The 21,985-nt window shown below is 42.0% G+C and overlaps 2 long non-coding RNA genes across 2 annotated transcripts in view; both read right to left on the bottom strand.

The window, feature by feature from the left end:
- LOC308594677 overlaps positions 1-21,404 on the bottom strand; it is a 110,837-nt gene extending 89,433 nt beyond the window's left edge. Inside the window, exon 1 of the long non-coding RNA XR_014011552.1 lies at positions 21,103-21,404. This is a non-coding gene — a long non-coding RNA (uncharacterized lncRNA). The remainder of the gene's footprint in view (positions 1-21,102) is intronic.
- On the bottom strand, positions 3,090-5,226 carry LOC308594692. The gene is made up of 2 exons (XR_014011567.1): positions 4,333-5,226; positions 3,090-3,374 (listed from the first exon to the last, which is right to left on the bottom strand). It is a non-coding gene; the product is annotated as an uncharacterized lncRNA (long non-coding RNA).
- Positions 21,405-21,985: the final 581 nt, after the last annotated feature.

Below are 21,985 nucleotides of genomic sequence, written 5' to 3'. Positions count from 1 at the left end.
GCCCTGAGTGCTCACTGGAAGGACAGATCGTGAAGCTGAGGCTCCAATACTTTGGCCACCTCATGAGAAGAGAAGACTCCCTGGAAAAGACCCTGATGTTGGGAAAGATTGAGGGCACAAGGAGAAGGGGACGACAGAGGATGAGATGGTTAGACAGTGTTCTCGAAGCTACAAACATGAGTCTGACCAAAGTGCGGGAGACAGTGGAAGACAGGAGTGCCTGGCGTGCTCTGGTCCATGGGGTCACAAAGAGTCGGACATGACTAAACGACTAAACAACAACAACAATGATGGAAAGAGTGCTTTTATTTATGGAAGTGATGATATATGGAAACCATCTCGATATGGTGATTGGATGAACGGAAAAATTCACACAGGATTATAACTGGTGTTTACTTGCTCAAGGAGATTATCAGAAGAGATCACAAAGAAAAAAGAAAAATATATGAATAAGATGAGACGTGGGAACAGCAAGATAGGACTGGATGGAAATATGAACATTATTTGGACAGATTTGTGGATATTAACACAGCAGTAAGAAGATGATTGGAATCCCCTTCGGAACTTGAAATATGGGTACCCCCAACAAAAAATTTCAGCTTTGTAATTCGGAATTTATGTGATGTGATGTGATTTGATTTGATTGGCTGGTTAATAAAAATTATTTTTTTAAAAAAGAGAAAGGTGTGGAGGCACGATGCAGACAGGGTAGAAAGAGGTGGCTCAGTTGAATAGCTAGAGAAATTACTGTAGATGCTCTGATGTGCAACTTTTAGATGAGCAGCGATTCTGCTGGGGGTGGGCAAGAGGCAATCTTGGATGGTACACCAAGATCTGAAATATTTCCAGCATTCCTCTCCTGCTTTCTTTCTTTCTTTACCTGCACGATACTGAGGAATGATAATGAAGAAGGCATACAAAAGAGATGTTCTAATCATTGGCACTTAAGCCTTGTCCATATTCCTCTCTGGTTTTACAAGTCACCTGCTCACTGATCCTTCCATCATATTTATTTGAACCTGATGAAAATCTTGAAGGCTCTGATTGAAATAAAAATATAGCTTTCTTACTATGTGGATGGGTTGCCCCCTGGTTCAAATCAATATGTTCTGTGCTGCAAGGCAAAACACAGAATACTTGCACGAGCCTTTCCGAACCACAGGGAAAACATTAGTATACCACAATAAATCTTCATCAGCAATAGAGGAGCCAGGATTCCCTAGAAACTGGATCAGCCAGTTAATGGGAGCACAAAAAGAAAGCTAAATATCAGTAGACAGTGCACCATTGACAAAATACTCAACAAGTTGGGAAATAAAGTGATGCCTTTTTTTCAGTCTGGGAGACCTGAAGGCATAACCATTTTGAATATTCCTAGTTCATCTTCTGAGTTATGACAGATCAGTAGGAGACTTGCAGTCGCTTGAAGAGCTGGAACAACTTTTCTTGTCACAAAGTGGCATGCTGAATTTCTACTGGCAGCTCTACTTTGCAGAGTTGGCTGACATGCTTATCATATATATGATGTATGTTTGTGTGTGTGTGTACACACACACACACACACACACACACAAATGCACCCCCCCAGCAGATATATTACTACAATTTTATAATATCATTGGAGAATACTGCTATTAAACCCAATCATAATATCTTTAAAGTTTCATGTCCATCAGTTCAGGTTTTCAAGTAGCTTTAAGCCAAAGTTTTATTGTATATGCTGCTGCAGGTGTTATTGTTCATTTTGTTGAAGACTATTGACTTAGGCTGAATGAATGAATGAATTTATTTATCATTTCGGTCCCAGACCAATTCCAGCTCACCTACAATATCAGAGAAATCATAAAACATGATGGGGATAAATTTGAATATACAATTAGGTACAACAGGGACAATACAAATATGGCAACGTTAAAAATATAAAGGTTAAAACCTTAGTCACTAAAATATAACCTAAAATTGTTGTCTAAGGCCTTAATCATTAATGTTAGCACAGCTTGTTCCCTATGTTTTATGGCAATCACACAGAATTTGGCCACTGAGAAGCTCCAGGGGATTTATTAATATTAATAATAAAGGAGATGAGCTGAGAATTTTATTTAAAATAATAATAATATTTGTAATATCTTGAGCTCTCCAGTGCCCCACAGGCAGTCTCCTGGTTGACTACCCTTTTCAGAAAGCCCCCTGGAGCTTATCCTGATGTAGTGTTTTGCCAAAAGGGGGGGGGAAGCATTCCAAGAAGTGGGTAGAATGAGAAGCTGGAAGAAGCCAGGAGAAGTTACTGTTCCAAAATTGTTAAAAGCAAGAATATGTATCACAACACCCACTTCTTGTTAATGATTTTTAGGTAAGAGTAGCAGGAGATCCATGCCCATGAACACATACATCATCGCCACACCATGAAAAAGTGATGGGGGGAAAACCACTGATTTCATTACGGGTGAATAGCTTCACAAAATAGGATTTTAGGATTAAGGACTACTTCAGGTGGTTCTCTGCAAATTTGTGGACAAAAGTCTGTACCAGCAACTGGGAAGAAGCTGGAGTGCTTAATCCTCCCATCAGATGTTAAGTGAAATATACTCAGAGTTGAGTGTTGATTTCATTCTCTTTATTTCAGCTCATGGTAAACAGTGAGTGCTTTCCCCCAAAACCTCTGGCTATATATACATTATTTACACAATGGGTCCCCTGTGATTGGCTGATTCAACTCCCCTCCTGGAGCCTGATTGGACTGTTCCTGCAGGCCAATCAGGTTACTGATTCACTTCCTCCTGGAGCCTGATTGGGCTGCTCCTGCAAACCAATCAGGTTGCTGTATTCTAAGATTCTACCTGCCTATTGTTCTAGGATCCAAGCTCAGTACATAACATTAACTTTACCCCTAAGGTAGACAACTGAAGAGAACTACAGTAGCACTGTGGTCTTTTAAACCAGTTTTGGAACAGCCCCATGGGTTGAGCCTTTTCATGTTCAGTGAAAAACGAGGGCTGTCTTTAAGTTCTGTTGTGAACAGCTGTGAATTATTTTCAGCAAAAGCAGAAACACAGATAACATTCTAAAGAAAAGCCACAGTTGAATCAGGATGGCATTAATATCTCTTTACCTAATGGAGGTTAGTCAACAAGCAATCATGGTGTTCGTGATAAATGTGGCTCGTGAAGACAAATGAAATCAGTGGTTTGAATTGGACTGAAAGGTCTGAATTACAAGCTGAGGCATGCAACCAGCAAAGACTTCCCTGTCTTTTCCTTAACAAGGAATATGTGTTTTGTCATAAGGTGGGTTCTTCCAATCTCCTTCGACTTTTGAAAAAAAATGTTGGTGATCTCAGGAAGCTTCATAATTTGCATCTGCCCAGTGAGGTGTGGCTGGAGAATAAAGTCAAGCATTAGGATTTGCTACAGCCTATAAATGACAGTCTGTGATGTGAACTGAAGTGGCAAAGAAGTAGACATTCTAATCAACTGACATCATGTCACTTTTACCGGAAAAGTACAGCAACCCAACTTCTTACTTTTATTGATCATCCTAATGCATGTTTTATATTTTATGTGAACCACTTAGTATTTTTTTTAAAAAAATAAATAAATGGTACACTAATTACGTGGTTGTGTTTTATAAAAAAAGAAACCTAGTTCAACAGTGCCTAGTTCAGAGTGGCTGATGAAACTCAGCCAGATGGGTGGGGTATAAATAAATTATTATTATTATTATTATTATTATTATTATTATTATTATTATTATTATTATTATTATTTTGTTTTACACTCCTCCCTGCAATTACATAGAAGGGAGTTCAGAAATGGAAGTGAATTGTGTGCATTATTAGGTCGAATGTGCTCCACCTAAAAAATTCAGTTCAGAACCTGCTTCACCACTTGAGAAAAGAGCAAGACTAAGTCCAAAGCATTTCAAAGACTGACTGACTGCATCAAAATCACAATGGGGGGGGGGGGAGACTCTGTTGCTTCCTCATTCATTGTTATGGAAAAATGAACACACTGTCTCTTTTTGGAAGCTAGACATTGTCATTCACATTCATTGTCATTCATTGTCATTGTCTTTCTTCCCCTTCTTTCCATTTTCTTCCCAGCCTGGTGTTTATAAGTATATAACAAGCTTGGAGAGAAATGTTTAATTTTTTTTGTAGAAACAATATCTGAACAGAAAGGGGGAGGGGGGAATCCAAATCTTTGAGAAACTCCAAAGCAAGAGGTTGGGACGCTTCAGAGAGATCCTGCATTGGATAAGACAAGCCCCAAATGTGTCTGAAGTGGCCCCACTTTGCTTCATGATTTGGGATTCAACTAACTCTTTTGCACACACCAGTTCATTAGCTTTGCTCTTTGATAGAATTCCCCTACTGCCAGTACAAACAATTCTGTTTTGATTCTTTATTGGAAGCAAATCTTTGCATGATGCTTTTTGTGATTTCCTAGTCTGCAGACATCTCTTGGGAGAAAGAAACCATAGTTAGGTCATGTTTAATATAGTGTTTAGAGAAACTGAAGAAAGAAAGAAAGAAAGAAAGAAAGAAAGAAAGAAAGAAAGAAAGAAAGATGTGAATATTTAATGTTTCATCATGAATCTTCACCAGTAGATCTATCATTTCCCTTTAAAAGAAAACTCAAATTGCTGACTTTCTTCAGTCGGTTCTGAAGTAAAACAGGGACAACCAAAAGTAAGGTAGAAGCACTTGTGTGATTTATCTTTCTCTCTCTAAAAAAGGGTGTCCTTGCCCCTTCCTTAATGTAATGCCATCTAGGTGAGTTGGTAGAGGAGAATGCCTGTGCTACCACTGTTTTGTGTTAGTAGCTAGGTAACAGATTTTCAAAGTGGGTTCTCTGAGAATTGCACCTGGATAACACTTAAGGTTGTGTGTGAATAGCCTCACAAATTTACTTTGTGTTTTTGTTGGGGGCAGGAAGAGAGGTTGTTGATGCATTGACAGCCCAGCTTCTATAATCCTTCACAATGTTCCAGACCTATCACCATTATTGAACATAACAAGGGGAAATGGTGACTTTCACAATAGCTAAAATTGAAATTTAAAAACTGGAGAATGTTTTGCAGGGAGGGAATGTGCATAGTGACCTTCTTTCATGGGAAAGGATAATAGAAAGAAGAAAAAGTCCCGACCAGAGGAGAGTGGCAAATCAAGTCGGTGGATTATGCCGAAAGGGCTAAAATGACCGGAAGAACCAAAAATCAGGAAGACAAATTTTTAAATAAAGAATGGGGGGGATTTATAATTTATCTTAAAAACCATTTAAAACAGCTAAAATCGTTAGTAGGATTGAAATAACACTTGTAGTTTAATGGTGAATTTTGGATACAATGGAACTATAAAAGTTTTGGATTATTAAAAAAGATGCAGGAGAAAATGATTAACAACAGGACCCACAAAGGGGAGTAAGGAAGTCCAAGAGATTCCCTGGAATCTTGTTTTTATGTTGTAAGTTGGATATGTGACTGTAAAATTTTAATCTGAAAACAAATTTATGTAAATATAAAAGGATGAGGGTAGAGAGAACAATCTCAGAAAAGGTTTCAGAAAAATGTCTTCTCAGAAATTCTAGCTCAGCTTTTGGGAATTGTACAGTGTGTCCTATGCACGCTTACTTGATGGCAAACTCCAATGTGTTCACTGGGGCTTTCTCCCTAGGATACCTGTGTTTAGGCCACATTTTTAGGTGCACACTTAAAAAGTAAACCTATCGGAATACACATAAAAAGAATGTGCCAAGAGATCTTTGCTATTTGGACCCAGGTGTCCTGTGAAAGTGAAGCATATTATGCACTGTGCCATATTTACCTCAGGAAATGTCTGTGAAGTTTTAAAACCAAAATGGATTCCTTGCAAGGTAATAACTGCAACCGAGAAGAGCATTAACTTGACTTTTGTGAATGACAGGGCTTGATGCAAAAGTTACATCACACTGTCGGTGTTTTGCACAGATTACCTCAGGGAAATGGGGAAAATATGCAAATAACATAATACCTCATCCTATGTACCTGCTGGTTGAGTTTTGATTTACTGAGCTGTCTCTGGGAGATTTTCTTGTTTAAAAAAAAAAAAATCTCACTTTGAGTGGGGATAGACATGCTGTTTTCCTATCAGTAAAAATGGAGGGGGGGGGGAGTATTTTGCTTCTTCAAACTGTTCAGTCGTCTACCTCAAGTGAGAGAGAAAAGCCATGTTAGCAGTTTAACATTACAAGTGACATTTTTACAGAGTTAGTAGGTGTCAAACACAAGCCATGTCACTTGCCGCCAACAGAGAGGTCTGTTGTGGAAAAAAAAAAGTCAGATTAAAATAATAACACTCATTATATTTCTCAGAGAAATGCTCTCAGCGTGTCAAAGTGGAATCAGAAAGTCAGGGAAGACCTCAGCACAGCAGTGTGCTGTCTGCATGGTAATGCAATTGGAGACCATAACATGTTGTAATGAGTGCTAATGAAATCGTGTACGGAGAGCCTGAGAGTGAGGCACGAAGGAAGAATGATAAAAGGGATTCTAAGAGGAGCTCATATCACATGTAGAGAATGATCAATCAGATAAGGGCTGCTCAAGTTAAGCAAGACAGAGAGAGGTGAGTCCCTAATGAAAGCTCAGTTTGTCTAACAAGATATGATGATTAATAATGACAAGCATGGCTGAAGTATCCACTGCTAATAAACAGGCCTCACCAGGGGCAAAGGAACGCCAAGTTATGAGGCCATAGGTGGAGCAGCCAAAACACTCTCCGCAGCCCAAGACGGATTGCTAGGAACGTATGCATTGGCCACAAAAAATATATGACATGTCACTGGTGACCTTAGCTACAAAATTTTGGAACTTGGGAAGCAAGCCTACAACTAAAAGCAGAGAAAAGAGAGAGATGTAGTTTGTTTTACAGGACACCCTATTATTGTTTAGCTAATGGGATGTGCTTTGTTATCTTGATGAATGTAAGGATAGCTTTGCTTGGGAAGCCCAGAAGCCAGACCTGAACACAATACAACAGTATCTCCTTTGGAGCTTACCATCCTCACTGTTGGTCAATTGTAGCTGTACATGGCAAAATAAGCATGAGGTATCTTGTGCACACCAATGGCTGGTTTTGTCACATTTGAGTTGAGTTCCATGTCATGCCCCTTTCCCCTTTCATTCGTTCATCCGAAGCCTGGGGAGGGGCTAGGGCCAGGCTACGACCCCAGTAGGAACCCAGGGGGTGCTCGAATCGATCCACATTGGTAGGGCTTCCCCTACCAGTGGTTTACCTTTACCAGACTCCCTGCAAAGCGGGCAGGAGTCAGATATAGTCTGTGGATGCCAATGCCTAAGCCAATACCACTCACATTCTGTAACCAATAAAGTTGTGGCCTAAATTTTGCCCATTAACATTAACCTAAAATTCTGTGTCCTTGTGTCTTTATTCTCATGGGGGTGGCTTGGGGCTTTGACACACAACTAGTAAACCTAATGCCTTGTATTCGTTTGTTTGCTTGTTTGTTTGTTCATTTAGGAGTATTTATACCCAACCTACTAATTGAAGATCTTGAGCTTCTTACTACACACACACACACACACACACACACACACACAGTAATAACCATAAATAAATAAGAATAAAAATGTGCACCCCACCACTGAGGCCATTCCATTGTAGCTATCCAACCTCCCAAAATTTCAAAACCTCTCGTGATGGCTTGACCCCTTTCCGTTTTAACAGTACAAATTCTACAAACACCCTCCATATCGCCTCAAAATCATTTCTCCTGCATATTCCCTGTCTTACCTTAATGGCACATGTTAATTTATCCTTAATAGCTATATCCCACACATCTTTATACCATTCTTCCATTTTAGATTCTGCTTGCCCCTTCTACTTCCTAGCTATAATAATTTGTGGAGCTGTCAATAAATTTGTGAGCAAGTTCTTCATAGCCTGTGAACCTTCCACCCCATTGTAAATTGATAATAATGCTTCCGTCACACCGTGACGGAAACCAGAGCTCACGAAAATGCTGTTTACCTTCCCACCACAAAGGTGAAGGCGAGTGACGAGAGGAAGGGGCTTCACTGATCTCAGATGAATTAAATTTTAATTTTAGAAGCTGAACAAAAGTTGTGCCCAAGACTGGCATCTGCCTCTCTCTTGTTCTCTGCAATTTGGAAGCTATTTGTATACTCAACATTAGCATTGAACATAGTAAGATGCTTCAATAGAATCTAATACTGAACAGTATCCAACAGCTGGCAGGCAATTGTAGTCAATATATTAAAGTACAAATTAGCAAGTCTGTATAGATTATATTCATCATTCAAATATAAGCATTCAAAACATGTTTTGAATGTTGGCGGCTAATTTTGATTCTGGAATCTGAAACTTTGTTAGCAGTTGCAGTTTTCAAAATGATGCAAAATGTTATTTTGCATCTGCCATTCAGCTAGAGTCTTAAAAGGTAAAGGTAAAGGACTCCTGACAGTTAAGTCCAGTCGCAGACGACTTTGGGGTTGTGGCGCTCATCTCACTTTACAGGCTGAGGGAGCCGGCATTTGTCCGCAGATGGTTTTTCCAGGTCATGTGGCCAGCATGACTAAGCTACTTCTGGTGCAATGGAACACCGAAACCAGAGCAGCGCATGGAAATGCCATTTACCTTCCTGCTGGAGAGCTACCTATTTATCTACTTGCAGTTTTGGGCGTGCTTTCAAACTGCTAGGTTGGCAGGAGCAACGGGAGCTCACCCCGTCGTGGGGATTTGAACTGCTGACCTTCTGTTCGGCAAGCCCAAGATGCTCAGTGGTTTAGACCACAGCACCACCCGCGTCCCCCAGCTAGAGTTGAAGGGTGCCTAAATTTCCCATTTGAGTTCAAAGTTGTTAACTCCAATTGCTTAAGTTATACTTAATCTGACTGCTTCAGGTAAACCTCGTTCTGTGCCAATAAGCACAGGGCACCTTTCCCCGGAAGCACTGGGACCCATAAAGGTAAAGGGACCCCTGACCGTTAGGTCCAGTTGCGGACAACTCTGGGGTTGCGGTGCTCATCTCGCTTTATTGACCGAGGGAGACAGTGTACAGCTTCTGGGTCATGTGGCCAGCGTAACTAAGCCGCTTCTGGCAAACCAGAGCAGTGCACGGAAACGCCATTTACCTTCCCGCCGGAGTGGTACTGTCAGGGGTACAGGGACAGAGGCACAGGGAAGGCAGGAAATGGAGAGCGATGGAGAGGAATCCCAGGACAGCGAGGAAGAGGATGGCAATGACGCAGGGGATTCTATGAGTCTCTCCAGCGAATCAGAGGATTCCCAGAAGGGGGCGCCCGTGGTCAGGGCAAGGGAAGCCCCAGGGGGAGAGTGTCAGGAGCGGGGGGCCAGCAGGGGACCCCAAAGCGGCAGCTGGGAATCAGGACCAGTTTCCCCACCAGAGCGCAGCGAAGGGGGGGGGAGGTTCCAGTGTGCCAGGGGAAACAGCTCCGGCAGCAGAGAAAGAGGAGGGGTCAGAGCAAGCCATCATCCCGGAAGGGGAGGAGGGCAGTGAAGGGAGTAGTATAACTGTCAAAAGGAAAGTTAGAGGTTGGGCACGCACGCCAAGTTCAAATGTGGAGGCGCGCGGAAGTACAGGGAGCCCGGAGGAGGAGCCAGGTCCCAAAGCCCGCAGGAGGGGGGAAGAGCAGTCTGGGGATTCAGCGTCAGGGGAATCCAGGAGGAGCGGAACCCCAGCAGGCAGAAAGGAAGGAGAGAAAGAGGTGGAGCAGCGTAAGCCTCTTAAACTGGTGCAGGGGAGGGACTGATTCAGAGGGGACTTCAACGGTCTAAGGCTAACAGACGTGGGGGCTGCACGCCTCGGTGCTGGAACTAACTATGAACTGCAATAAACATCCTTGTATATAAGAAGAACTTGGCGTTGGTCTTTTGTGAGCTGAGACCTGAGGCAGCCCTGACAGGTACCTATTTATCTACTTGCACTTTGACGTGCTTTTGAACGTCAGGTTGGCAGGAGCAGGGGCCGAGCAATGGGCGCTCGCCCCGTCACGGGGATTCGCACCGCTGACCTTCTGATTGGCAAGCCCTAGGCTCTGACCACAGCACCACCAGCATCCTCCCCCCCTCCAAGGGCCCATAGATTGCAGCAAAATCTTATCTGTGCAATGGGTTCATGGGGAGAAGCTGCTCCATAAGCCCTTGAAAAGTGAGGGGAAAGCTTAAAGAAGGCTGCTTCCCCTGGAACTCAGAGTCAGTTCGCCTCAAGAGCTCCCCACTCACCCTTCCTTTGTTAGGTGAAAGGAGGAATGGCATTGGGCAGGACCAACATACTATAGCCCCACCATACGGAGCCTGAAGGGAGGACTGACACAGCACCCCCAAGCTTGGGTTGGGGTATGTGCCTGGTTTGAATCTGCTCCCTGGTCACCCAAGAAGACCTTTCGTGCTTGGCTTGTACCAAAGCAAGATTCAGCACTGACCGACTCCCATGGAACAGGTTTGGGCTGGTCCAAAGCCAGCAGACCCATTCCACCAATGTGGGGTTATGGAATCATGAACTGATCCTGACTCCAATGTCATTCCAACGCTTACTCTGCTTGCTGCTGTCAATAAAGATTTGGTCTGATTTTTTCCCATCACCATTGTACAGTCCGGTTATTTGCTCTTCTCATGGGTCACATAATGCCTGGGGAAATCATTTCTAGTAACAACAGCATTCCCAGTCAATGGAAGTTTTTGCCATGAGTAGAAAAGAGTTTATTAAACCTTAATGGCAATAGAGTTTCTGTATACAGTGGTGTTATGGTGCTGGAGGAGACTCTTGAGAGTCCCATGGACTGCAAGAAGATCAAACCTCTCTATTCTTAAGGAAATCAGCCCTGAGTGCTCACTGGAAGGACAGATCCTGAAGCTGAGGCTCCAATACTTTGGCCACCTCATGAGAAGAGAAGACTCCCTGGAAAAGACCCTGATGTTGGGAAAGACGGAGAGCACAAGGAGAAGGGGACGACAGAGAACGAGATGGTTGGACAGTGTTCTCGAAGCTACCAGCATGAGTTTGACCAAACTGCAGGAGGCAGTGGAAGACAGGAGTGTCTGGCGTGCTCTGGTCCATGGGGTCAGGAAGAGTCGGACATGACTAAACGACTAAACAACAACAATACAGTGGTACCTCGGGTTTCAGACACCTCGGGTTACAGACAATTCAGGTTAGAGACTCCGCTAACCCGGAAGTAGTACCTCGGGTTGAGAACTTTACCTCAGGATGAGAACAGAAATTGCGTGGTGGCAGCAGGAGGCCCCAATAGCTAAAGTGGTACCTCAGTTTAAGAACAGTTTCTGGTTAAGAATGGACCTCCGGAATGAATTAAGTTCTTAACCAGAGGTACCACTGTAGTAGAAGCTAATATCCATTTTATTGTGGCGTGATAGCTACTGATTTGGCAGTATATTATTAATGATGCAATCCTATACATTTTGAATTAAACGGAGCTCAATGGGACTTACTACAGGTTATTGTATAAAGAATTTCACCTTCTGGATTGTATCCAACTTAGTATTTTACTCAGAGTAGATACGTTGAAAATAACAGACATAAGCTGAGAATTGTGAATACCTGGAATATATTTGTATTTATAACTTTTTGTGTGTACTTTCAATAAACAAAATGCGAAAACATTAGCAAAAAGAAACAGTTAAATCACTAGTGATGTGTGACAACCCACATTTATGCATGATGGCTGTACATTACATTTTCATTACACCCCAAAAGGAGAGGCATGCAACTAACTCATTGAAATAATGCAAGCAAATGAAAATAGAGAGAAGAATTCTGGTAGATGAATAAAAGATAACAGAAACTTGCAAAACAAATACAGACAAGTATAGCAGAATGTTGTTGAGCATCTTTTTCCCCTCAAGTAATTAGATTAAAATAAAATCAACTTTCATTAACTGTTTATAGGAATGGCAGTAAGAAACAAACAGATTCGGAGAATTCCAACACAAGCTGTGCAATGAAATATCTGTTAATAAGCCATTGATCAATAGGTCTCACCCAATCCATCAAGCAACCCATTTACTTGTTTAATTACTTGATGGTGGAATGGCTCCATAGCTGTCAGAATATTTCATTTTTTGGGGGGGGGGGAGAACAAAGGTAAATTTTGGTGTTCAGTTTTTCCCCCATTTGTGGGTGGTGAAGCATGCATTGTGATATTGGGCAAATTTCAGGTGTCATAAATTCAAAGATGGAAACTCATCAGTCCACATGCATCCAGAGTTTCTGATGGTAGGGGCTGGAAGAATCTTATAAACACACAATGAATTTTCCTCACCCCTCCAAAATAATAATAATAATCTCCCACACCCATATTCGTGGGGATTTCTCTCTCCATCTCCTCAAAAACTGAGCCTATTTAAAGTTAGGGGAGTGTGCACTTATCATGCAAGCTGGGCTTCACTTCAGTGATGAAACAATTTATTTAAGATTCAAATGGTCTTTAAAAAAATAAAGGAAAGATGCAGATGGGCATGCAACATTTGTCTACTCGTACAGCTGCTCACCTCCATTAATATGACAGAATTCAAACTGCCCTACTTCATAAATCAATTATTCATCTTGCTCAATAACTTGCCTCGGGGTGCAGCCAATCCCGGGGCTTCAGAGATAGCCTTGCCACAGGCCAACTGGTAAGAGGTCATGACCTAGAGAAGCAGCTTCTCATTTGTTGCATATAATCCACACTTCTTTCCTCAAGAGAGCTTTCGTGTGGAGATCCAATATAAGCGTTCAAAAAAGGAAAATGGCAACAGCTTTTCCAAGCAGCACATTCGTTGTTCTTGGGCTGGTTGTGTAGCTCCAAAAAGTGGCCTTGTACCCAATTTGCTTATTCTGCACCTAGCCCAGCTCCCAAAACTTGTTACAGCGCCTCTTTTTTTTGGAAGACAATGTTCCAGGGATAAAACCTGGGTTTTATTTTGTTCTTTCACATGCAAAGCATTTGCTCTAGCCATGCCCCCATCATAGAATGGGAGCTGGGTTGGCCCATGCAATTGAGAACAGCTTGCATCCAACTGCGGCAAACCTAGAGACAGGGGAGAAATTCAACCAAGTCTGCATTTAGAGGGGAATCTTATCTAATTCTCACTTTCCAAAACAATATGATAATTGGAAAGCAACCATCCTTTGAAATTTGCACTTATTTGAATTTTGAAATGCAGTTCTCCAACCAACCAATGTTTAGAAAAATGCATACATTACAGGAAAATGAGTGTAAATGAATATATTGGTGAAAATAACATGCTGAAATGCATTGTATTAGGAGAAATTGCAGCTATGTGCCTCTAACTTAAAACCACATATAAAAATGTGTTCATTAGGAGGAAATTGCACTAAAAGCTGAAGAATGTGTATGATAGATAGATTGATAGAATGGCAAATCATTGCAGAAATATGGTAGTGAATTGCACAGTTTAACTGTGGAACAATATAGAAACAGCCTGGGATGTCAGGCATAAGGTAAAGGTAAAGGGACCCCTGACCATTAGGTCCAGTCATGGCTGACTCTGGGGTTGCGGTGCTCATCTCGCTTTATTGGCCGAGGGAGCCGGTGTACAGCTTCCGGGTCATGTGGCCAGCATGACTATGCCGCTTCTGTTGAACCAGAGCAGCGCAGAGGAAACACCGTTTACCTTCCCGCCAGAACGGTACCTCTTTATCTACTTGTACTTTGACGTGCTTTCGAACTGCTAGGTTGGCAGGAGCAGGGACCGAACAACGGGAGCTCACCCCATCGCGGGGATTCGAATCGCTGACTTTCTGATCAGCAAGTCCTAGGCTCTGTGGTTTAACCCACAGCGCCACCCGTGTCCCTATGGGATGTAAGGCATAGCTCAGCCAAATGTGAAGTTTTGCTTTAAGGAAGTTGCAACTCAACATTAACCTTACCCTAGTGAGGCCCAACTCTGTTTACATTATCTTACATTTGCCCTCATCTCTGTTCACAAAATACTGATGTTCGGTGGGGTGTGCGTGTCTTTGTGTGCTTAAGAGAAGACATAAACTTAAAACTGGAGTGTCAAGTCAAGAGCAACAGAAAGATGCATATAGCAGAGCAGCTTGCCTTGTTGTCTCCAGGGAGACAATTTTCATTTCTCTCAATTGCCTAATATTCACATTTTTTTGCAAAAAGTTTTCAATTAGAAATAATTGTGCCTTGGATTAACCTACGATGTTGCCAGTGCGATGGGAAAATTCAGAGAAGTTTGGATTTCAATGGGGGGCTGCGTTTTCATTCCTATCTTGTTTCAGAAAGTGCAAATGATATGAATTCACCCTTATATGCATACCCAATCTAATTTATCCTCTATAACTGCAAGCAAATATAGAGACGTGGGTGGCGCTGTGGTCTAAACCACTGAGCCTCTGGGCTTGCTGATCAGAAGGTCAGCGGTTCAAATCCCCACAATGGGGTGAGCTCCTGTTGCTCTGTCCTAGCTCCTGCCAACCTAGCAGTTTGAAAGTAGATAAATAGGTACCACTCCGGTGGGAAGGTAAATGGCGTTTCTGTGCGCTGCTCTGGTTTTAGTGTTCCATTGCACCAGAAGCGGCTTAGTCATGCTGGCCACATGACCCGGAAAAACCGTCTGCAGACAAGCGCTGGCTCCCTTGGCCTGTAAAGCAAGATGAGCACCACAAACCCAGAGTCATCTGCGACTGGACTTAACTGTCAGGGGTCCTTTACCTTTACCTTTTTTTACTGCAAGCAAAACAATATCATTTACAGATCCACGTTTACTCAGAAGTAAGTGCTGTTGGGTCCTATTTCCAAGTGAGTATAGTTAGGATTGTAGCATTCTTATTCTTGTTATTGCTTCTAGGTTTTCTTTCTAAATAAAAAAAAAGACCACCACCAAGTATGGAATACTCTGACTGAAGTTTGTTGGGGGTAATTAGCAATGGCACTAACCAAATACCTGCCCTAGTTAAGAAACACTTCTTGTTCCTAATTAACCAAATTACTTACAGGTCATACATCACATCCTTGACAATAATGCCATTTCCATGCTTAATTGCTTAAATAAATGTGTAATTAATGTCTAGTAACGGGATTACAGCTGTCTGGAAACAATGTCGCAACAACTTGCAACCATTACTTTTCTATAGCTGACTGCATCCCTCCCTCTTCCCGCCCTAAGACACATACATATTACTTAATTAAAAATGGAAATGTCTAATTTAATAACATCCTGTGGGGAGTTCAGAAATGTTTCCATTAACAACAACAAAAAAAGTCTAAAGCATTGCTTTATGGACCAGTTAGGGAAAGAATAATATTTAGCATACAGCCGTAAATTGATGCTAAACTATGATCAAAACCTGCTCACAAAACAATTAGTGCAATTTCTAAATTGCTGTGATCTGTTTACAAGTAAGTCACAATAAATGCAGAGAGAAACCATTGCTTCACAAATCTAAAGAGTTGTGAATTGGAGGGGGGGGGGACCAGATTGACAAATAAATAAATAAAAATAGAGAATGGGAGAAAAGAGGACAGAGAGGCTTCCCCTAGAAAAAAAGCCCTTCCTAGATATAAGAAAGGGGAAAGATTATTCCTCCTTCCCCTCCAACCCTAAACAAATACTTGGACTAGAATAAAGGGAAGAAGGTGGAGGAATTTGACCCTGGGACATATGGGATTTGGGTGAACCACTACTCTAGAGGGCAGCAGAGAGCCAGTGTGGTGTAGTGGTTAAGAGCGGTGGACTTGTAATCTGGTGAATCGGGTTCGATTCCCCGCTCCTCCATATGCAGCTGCTGGGTGACCTTGGGCTAGTCACACTTCTTTGAAGTTTCTCAGCCTCACTCACCTTACAGAGTGTTTGTTGTGGGGGAGGAAGGGAAAAGAGAATGTTAGCCGCTTTGAGACTCCTTTGGGTAGTGATAAAGCAGGACATCAAATCCAAACGCTTCTTCATCAGAAAGACAGAACAGGCCCACTCAAGCCCAGTTGATCAAGGCAGTTGGCGTGATATGGTTCCAGTCTCCTCACTCAGGCAGAAGGAGGGACAGGAAGGATAAAGATCAAGATAGAGATCTGCTGATCTAGTAAGATTTAAGAAACCCACCAGCTGAACAGATTCCATAGAGCATTTGAACCCTTCAGTGCAGGCATAGGCAAACTCGGCCCTCCAGATGTTTTGAGGACTACAACTCCCATCATCCCTGACCACTGGTCCAGTTAGCTAGGGGTGATGGGAGTTGTAGCCCCAAAACATCTGGAGGGCTGAGTTTGCCTATGCCTGCTCCAGTGACTAGGAAAGGAATGCCATGGTACACCTCCATCAGCATGACCAGACACCTTCATCTGCCCCAGCTGCAACAAAACTGTCTCTCCTGTATCTCTCTCTACAGCCACAGCAGGCATTTTAACTTTCAAATGGTTAGACTTCAGCCCAAAAGGTCCGCATTTTCATGTTGTCCCGACACAGATGGATGCCAACCACAAGGTGGTGATACAAGAACTAGGAGACAATATAATCTTCCACATTGACCAAAAAGCTTTTCAGGAGAAAAAGGAATGAGAGATGGGGACACACAAAAGAACCATTTCCTTCCCTAGATTAATCTGTTCCAGATAGTTATATACACTACACTGAAGTGCAAAGGGAAAAAAAAACCCTGGTACACTGTATTTTAAAGAATCAACAATGTTGTAAAAAAAAAAATGAATACAAAGAATAATGAAATACAGGTGCATACACACATAACTTTATTTGTATGTCACCTTTCCACAGTTCAAACCATGCTCAAGGAGGCTTACAACATGAAAAAATGCATCCTTACAAAAGTAGTCGTAAACAATAAATAAAGCATTTAAAAATGCATAACCAAATGCAACAATTTCCACAGAAATCACAGGATACAGAAAACAAACAGCAACAACAGCATCCCCCCAACCCCCCCGAAAACCCAAACAACACCCCAGGCCTAGAATCTGTTCAACAGCCTCAGCTTTTGTAGCTGGAGTCAGTCCGGGCCCAGTCCTCCCAGGCCAGGTGGACAAAGGCGCACAAGGCAGGGAGCAGGACTCACAGCCAAGATAGCAATATCCAAGGTAGATATTAATACAGGTTTTGAATTAACCAAGGGACAATTGCTAGATCAAGGTACACCCAGTTCAGCATTTTAGTAAGTTTATTAATATGCTGCTTTCAAAAATAGAAGATACTTCCCAAAGAGGCTCATACAAATATTTCTCCACTGTCCAAAGGGCATCTTCCACTATGGGAATGAAAATGTATCAAAATTCATCTCAGCTCACTTGAATGTCCATAACATTAAGCATTTCTGTCCAGCAGGTTTCTTTTTTAAAAAAAATGGAATGGATCTTGTTTCCTGAAACTAAAAGGTTGCATCATTTACACACACAAAGCACACATACATTCACACATTCATTCCTGATGCTCTCACTTGCTACTGTCTCTGAAAAAAATACATCATGTTTCCATCAACCTGCCAGGCGCCACACTTAAGAATCTACGAAAGTCAACAAAACCAACAACATCATTTTCTTGCCCTCCTGCATCCCACCCCTCATGACAGAAAGTCACACAGGAATCGTACCTAAAACAAACCCCAAACCAACTGACAGAACTAACTGGCAGCAGTATTTGTGCCCAGGGGGCAAAAGATTAGAAGCAAGGTTTAGGATGCCTGCAGTTAAAATTCAGTTCACTCTGGCAGCCAAGGGGTGGGGAGTTCAGTGCTCCAAAAACACACAATTAATGTTGTCAGAACACAAGCAGTTATGAAGAACAGAAGCAACTCGGGAACTGTAGCTTGTAAGGGTGCTGGGATCTGTGAACTAAAGTTCCCAGGATCCTTTGGGGTGAGGGCATGTACTTTAAACGTATGGTGTGTCTATCAGCTCTCCGAAGTCAAGGGACATGTTTTGGGGCCATTTCAGTATCTGGAACCAAGGCAAAGAATGAGATGTGGGTAGATTAGATTGGAGGGACTCTTAAGGGGGTGTGGTTGAGATGACCTGGCAGGAGAGATGTTATGCTAGATTAGGAGACCCTGGTGGTCCAGTTCTGCCCTGTGGGTCACAAGTTCTCCACTATGGTTTTATTTTATTCCCACGTGTAATTGAGTATTTATGTGTGTGTTACTGTTAGTGTGCTAAACTCTGTGAATTTCCCAGCAGTACACTGAGTTTGCAGTGGGAAATAGCATAATAATTCTGATATTTACCAGAAAATTGCAAGAACAGATAAATGCCTTTCCCCCAGTTACCAAATGCCTTCATACTTTTCATGATTTACAAACTGTAATAGCAGTTAATAAGGAAAGTTGGAACAACGAAACACTTGTAAAAGTAAGAAGAATATTAACGTTTCAGAAGAGTAATGTATTCTACTTCAATTTGTCCTTCAACTACGGTAAATTTTTGAGCTTCAAAACCGCTAGTGATTTCTGTTGTAGCTGCTGTCCGTCACCAGTAAAAGGAAATAAACAGGTCAGGTTGAGCCTGAATAAGAGAAAGAGAGAGTGACTGTGCTGACTTTCAGTTTATTTAGCTTGTCTGTTTGCTAAAGAGACTAACATGTGGAAAGGTTTGCTTGAAGCCCAAAGCCCACTTAAATGATTGACATGGGTTTTTTTCTTGGAAAGAGTAATTGTTTGCTTGAATACATGTGACAGAAGAAAATGGTTTCCTAAGGACACAAATTGTGATGGAGAAAGCTTCCTGGAAATGTACAGGTGAAACTCGGAAAATTAGAATATCGTGGAAAAGTTCGCTTATTTCAGTAATTCAACTTAAAAGGTAAAACTAATATATGAGATAGACTCATGACATGCAAAGCAAAATATGTCAAGCCTTTATTTGTTATAATTGTGATATTATAGCGTACAGCTGATGAAAACCCCAAATTAACAATCTCAGAAAATTAGAATATTAAATGAAATCAGCGAAACAAGGATTTCAAATAGAGCAACAATAGCTAGTCATTCATTGTTGAGGCTTGGCTTCCTCAGCTATAGAACCTCCTGAATAGTACTTATAATATAATATAATATAATATAATATAATATAATATAATATAATATAATAATAATTTGTGGATTATATGTCCCACTCTTCCCCTTGTTGTGGTGAGTGAGCTTACATGTTCCTATGACCCTCGTGAGGGAAGCTATCAGGAATCTCGTACTCCCAGCAGGGTCACCCAAGGCGGTAAGGTGAAAGGGAAGGAGCTAGACAAATAATGATCCAACAAGTCCTCAATGGCAGAACAGGCGGATGATAACAAGTGGTATGTCCCCACTGTGGAAGGACGTGTGGATCCAGAATTGTCTTCCACAGTCACTTACGGACTCATTGTTAAAACTGTGTTTATGGAAGACAACCTTACTTGGCTATGAGTGATCGCCAAAGAAAGAAGAATCCTGTCATCTGCCAGCATTAACTTTTAATTCCTGATTTTCTACTTCTGGTACATTAGAGTTTGCTTTATGTTGACCCCATGGTTCTCCTGATAGCTATGCAACTGGGTTGCTTCATTCTACTGTCAGGGAACTGACATCGGAGCGAGAGACAAAGGGAAGGCTCCCAGATGATGCTGGCGAAGGACCCAGCAGCAGGGGGAGAAACAGCTCAGTAGAGGGGGAAGCCAATCAGCGCAACACCAGGGATAAAGGGGGGCAGACGGGGGGAGTGGAGAGAGGGCTCCAGGACTCTTCACTGGGCATCAGTGAGGAGAGCCCAGGTCCTCCGCTACCCACGCCTTCCCTGCGCAGAAGACTCCCGCGCAGTGAGAGGAGGAGGAGACTGGGTGTCAAACAACTTTTATGTTGGAAGAGGTTCAAGAAACGCCCACTGACGGATTCTGCCAGTGACTGAGGCAGCCACCATGAGACGGGGCTGTGCAGTCAGAAAGGTTTAACAAGGCAAATTAACCGAGAAAGGCACCAGTTTACGCACAAGTAACTCATACCTACTACACTACCCTTAGCTTCACCCACTCATTTGAGGAGTTTTCATCCCTGCTTTCATCTGAGAAATGTCAGAAGCTATAGGGAGGGCTTTGTATAATGGAAATGGCATATTGCAGCGCACGCCAACTGCATTAATTGCACCCTTTTGCATGTTATCATCCTTCCTGAATGCTGATTGTGTTGCTGAAAAAATATTTAAAATGAAACAACAGCTCTGCATTATTCTGATGCAGCACAGTGTGTCAGCGATGGGAGAGGGAATGGAAACATTGCATAAGATCTATAAGGAGAACTATTACACATCCTGCTCTTTGAACACAAAAGAGGCCAAAAAAAAGTTCCATAAGATGTACAGTTGTTATAACATCAATACGTGAGTCACTTTATAGAGCAGCAAAATAATATATAGGTTTCAGCCTCAAGGAATCCAGATTTGAACTAGGAAAAGGGGAAGGGGGAAGGGTGATAAGAGATAAATGCAAGTGATAAGAGATAAATTGCTGGGTTTCTTGCCAGTTGCAGATGATAAGTAAAGCTGCAACCCTAGTCCCATTTATTTGGGAGTAAATTCATTAAATGCAGTAGGACTTGCTTCTGATTAAATGTGGTTAGGATTGCAGCCTAAACAAACAAACAAACCTAAACGAAGGGCTTCATGTTTTTTGATGTTGAAGAAAAAATGAGGAGCAGCATCATATAGGTGTTCTGGGAGACACTCTCACACACAAACACATACACACACCACCTTGATATTAGACATTTACATTCCAGCTCATTGCAAACCTAGCACTATAACAAAATATCGAGAATAGCTATCACAGCAAATTTGCTCCAGCACTACCATTTCTGGTTTGTACATATTGATTTAGAGTGCATGAAAGGCGAACTACATCAAATGATACGTGAGGAATAAATTATTCATTATAAAAATTTGACAAACATGTGTAAAAATAAATAATGCATGGCAATTTATGGCAACACAGTTGAACTTAATTTATTCAAAAACTTGACTCTATAATCTTGCATGAATTTTAATATGCCCTTCTATGCCTTTGTATCATATGGAACAAAGTGACTGCGAATCTTACATCTTCTGGAAAATAAGCACTGAACTTACTTTGAGCCTCTCCTGTTCGTTAGTGCTACAATACTGAAATCTGGCAATCAATGACCTAAAAAAAAAAAAGAAGATAGAAAAGTAACAGCACTTGGACATGAGATTTTAAGAACGCTTCACTGATTCTCCCATGAAACGATTACCCAATATAATTTGCTGCAATAACATTTTTGTATGACCATAACACCCTATATAGCTAAGGCTTGTCACAGTTTAGAAAAATCCTTCTTTCTACCCCATTCTGCATAATCTCAGAGATCCACTGAGGACATTATCTTACTCATCCTATACAGGTGAAACTCAGAAAATTAGAATATCGTGGAAAAGTTCATTTAACATCAAACATTTAAAACCTCCCTTAAACAGGGCCGTTTTATAAAAGTCAGGTAGTTGTTTATTTCCTTGACACCTGATGGGTGTTCCACAGGGCGGGTGCCACTACCGAGAAGGCCCTCTGCCTGGTTCCCTGTAACCTCACTTTTTGCAGTGAGGGAACCGCCAGAAGACACTCGGAGCTGGACCTCAGTGTCCAGGCTGAACGATGGGGGTGGGAGATTCAGGACAGTCATAAGAGAGGACTTCTTCACATATAGGACTGGTGATCAGCCTGCACAGCTTTAAGAGGTAATTAGATAAATTTTTCTCAGTAGTGATGTATGGAAGTGAGAGCTGGACCATCAAGAAGGCTGATTACCAAAGAATTGATGCTTTTGAATTATGGTGCTGGAGGAGACTCTTGAGAGTCCCATGGACTGCAAGATGATCAAACCTATCCATTCTGAAGGAAATCAGCCCTGAGTGCTCACTGGAAGGACAGATCCTGAAGCTGAGGCTCCAATACTTTGGCCACCTCATGAGAAGAGAAGACTCCCTGGAAAAGACC

The sequence above is a fragment of the Podarcis bocagei genome, assembly GCF_964188305.1.
Source record: "Podarcis bocagei genome assembly, chromosome: 9".
Taxonomy (NCBI): domain Eukaryota; kingdom Metazoa; phylum Chordata; class Lepidosauria; order Squamata; family Lacertidae; genus Podarcis; species Podarcis bocagei.
Note: the sequence above shows the minus strand (reverse complement) of the source record. Positions and strands in the feature narration are given on the sequence as shown.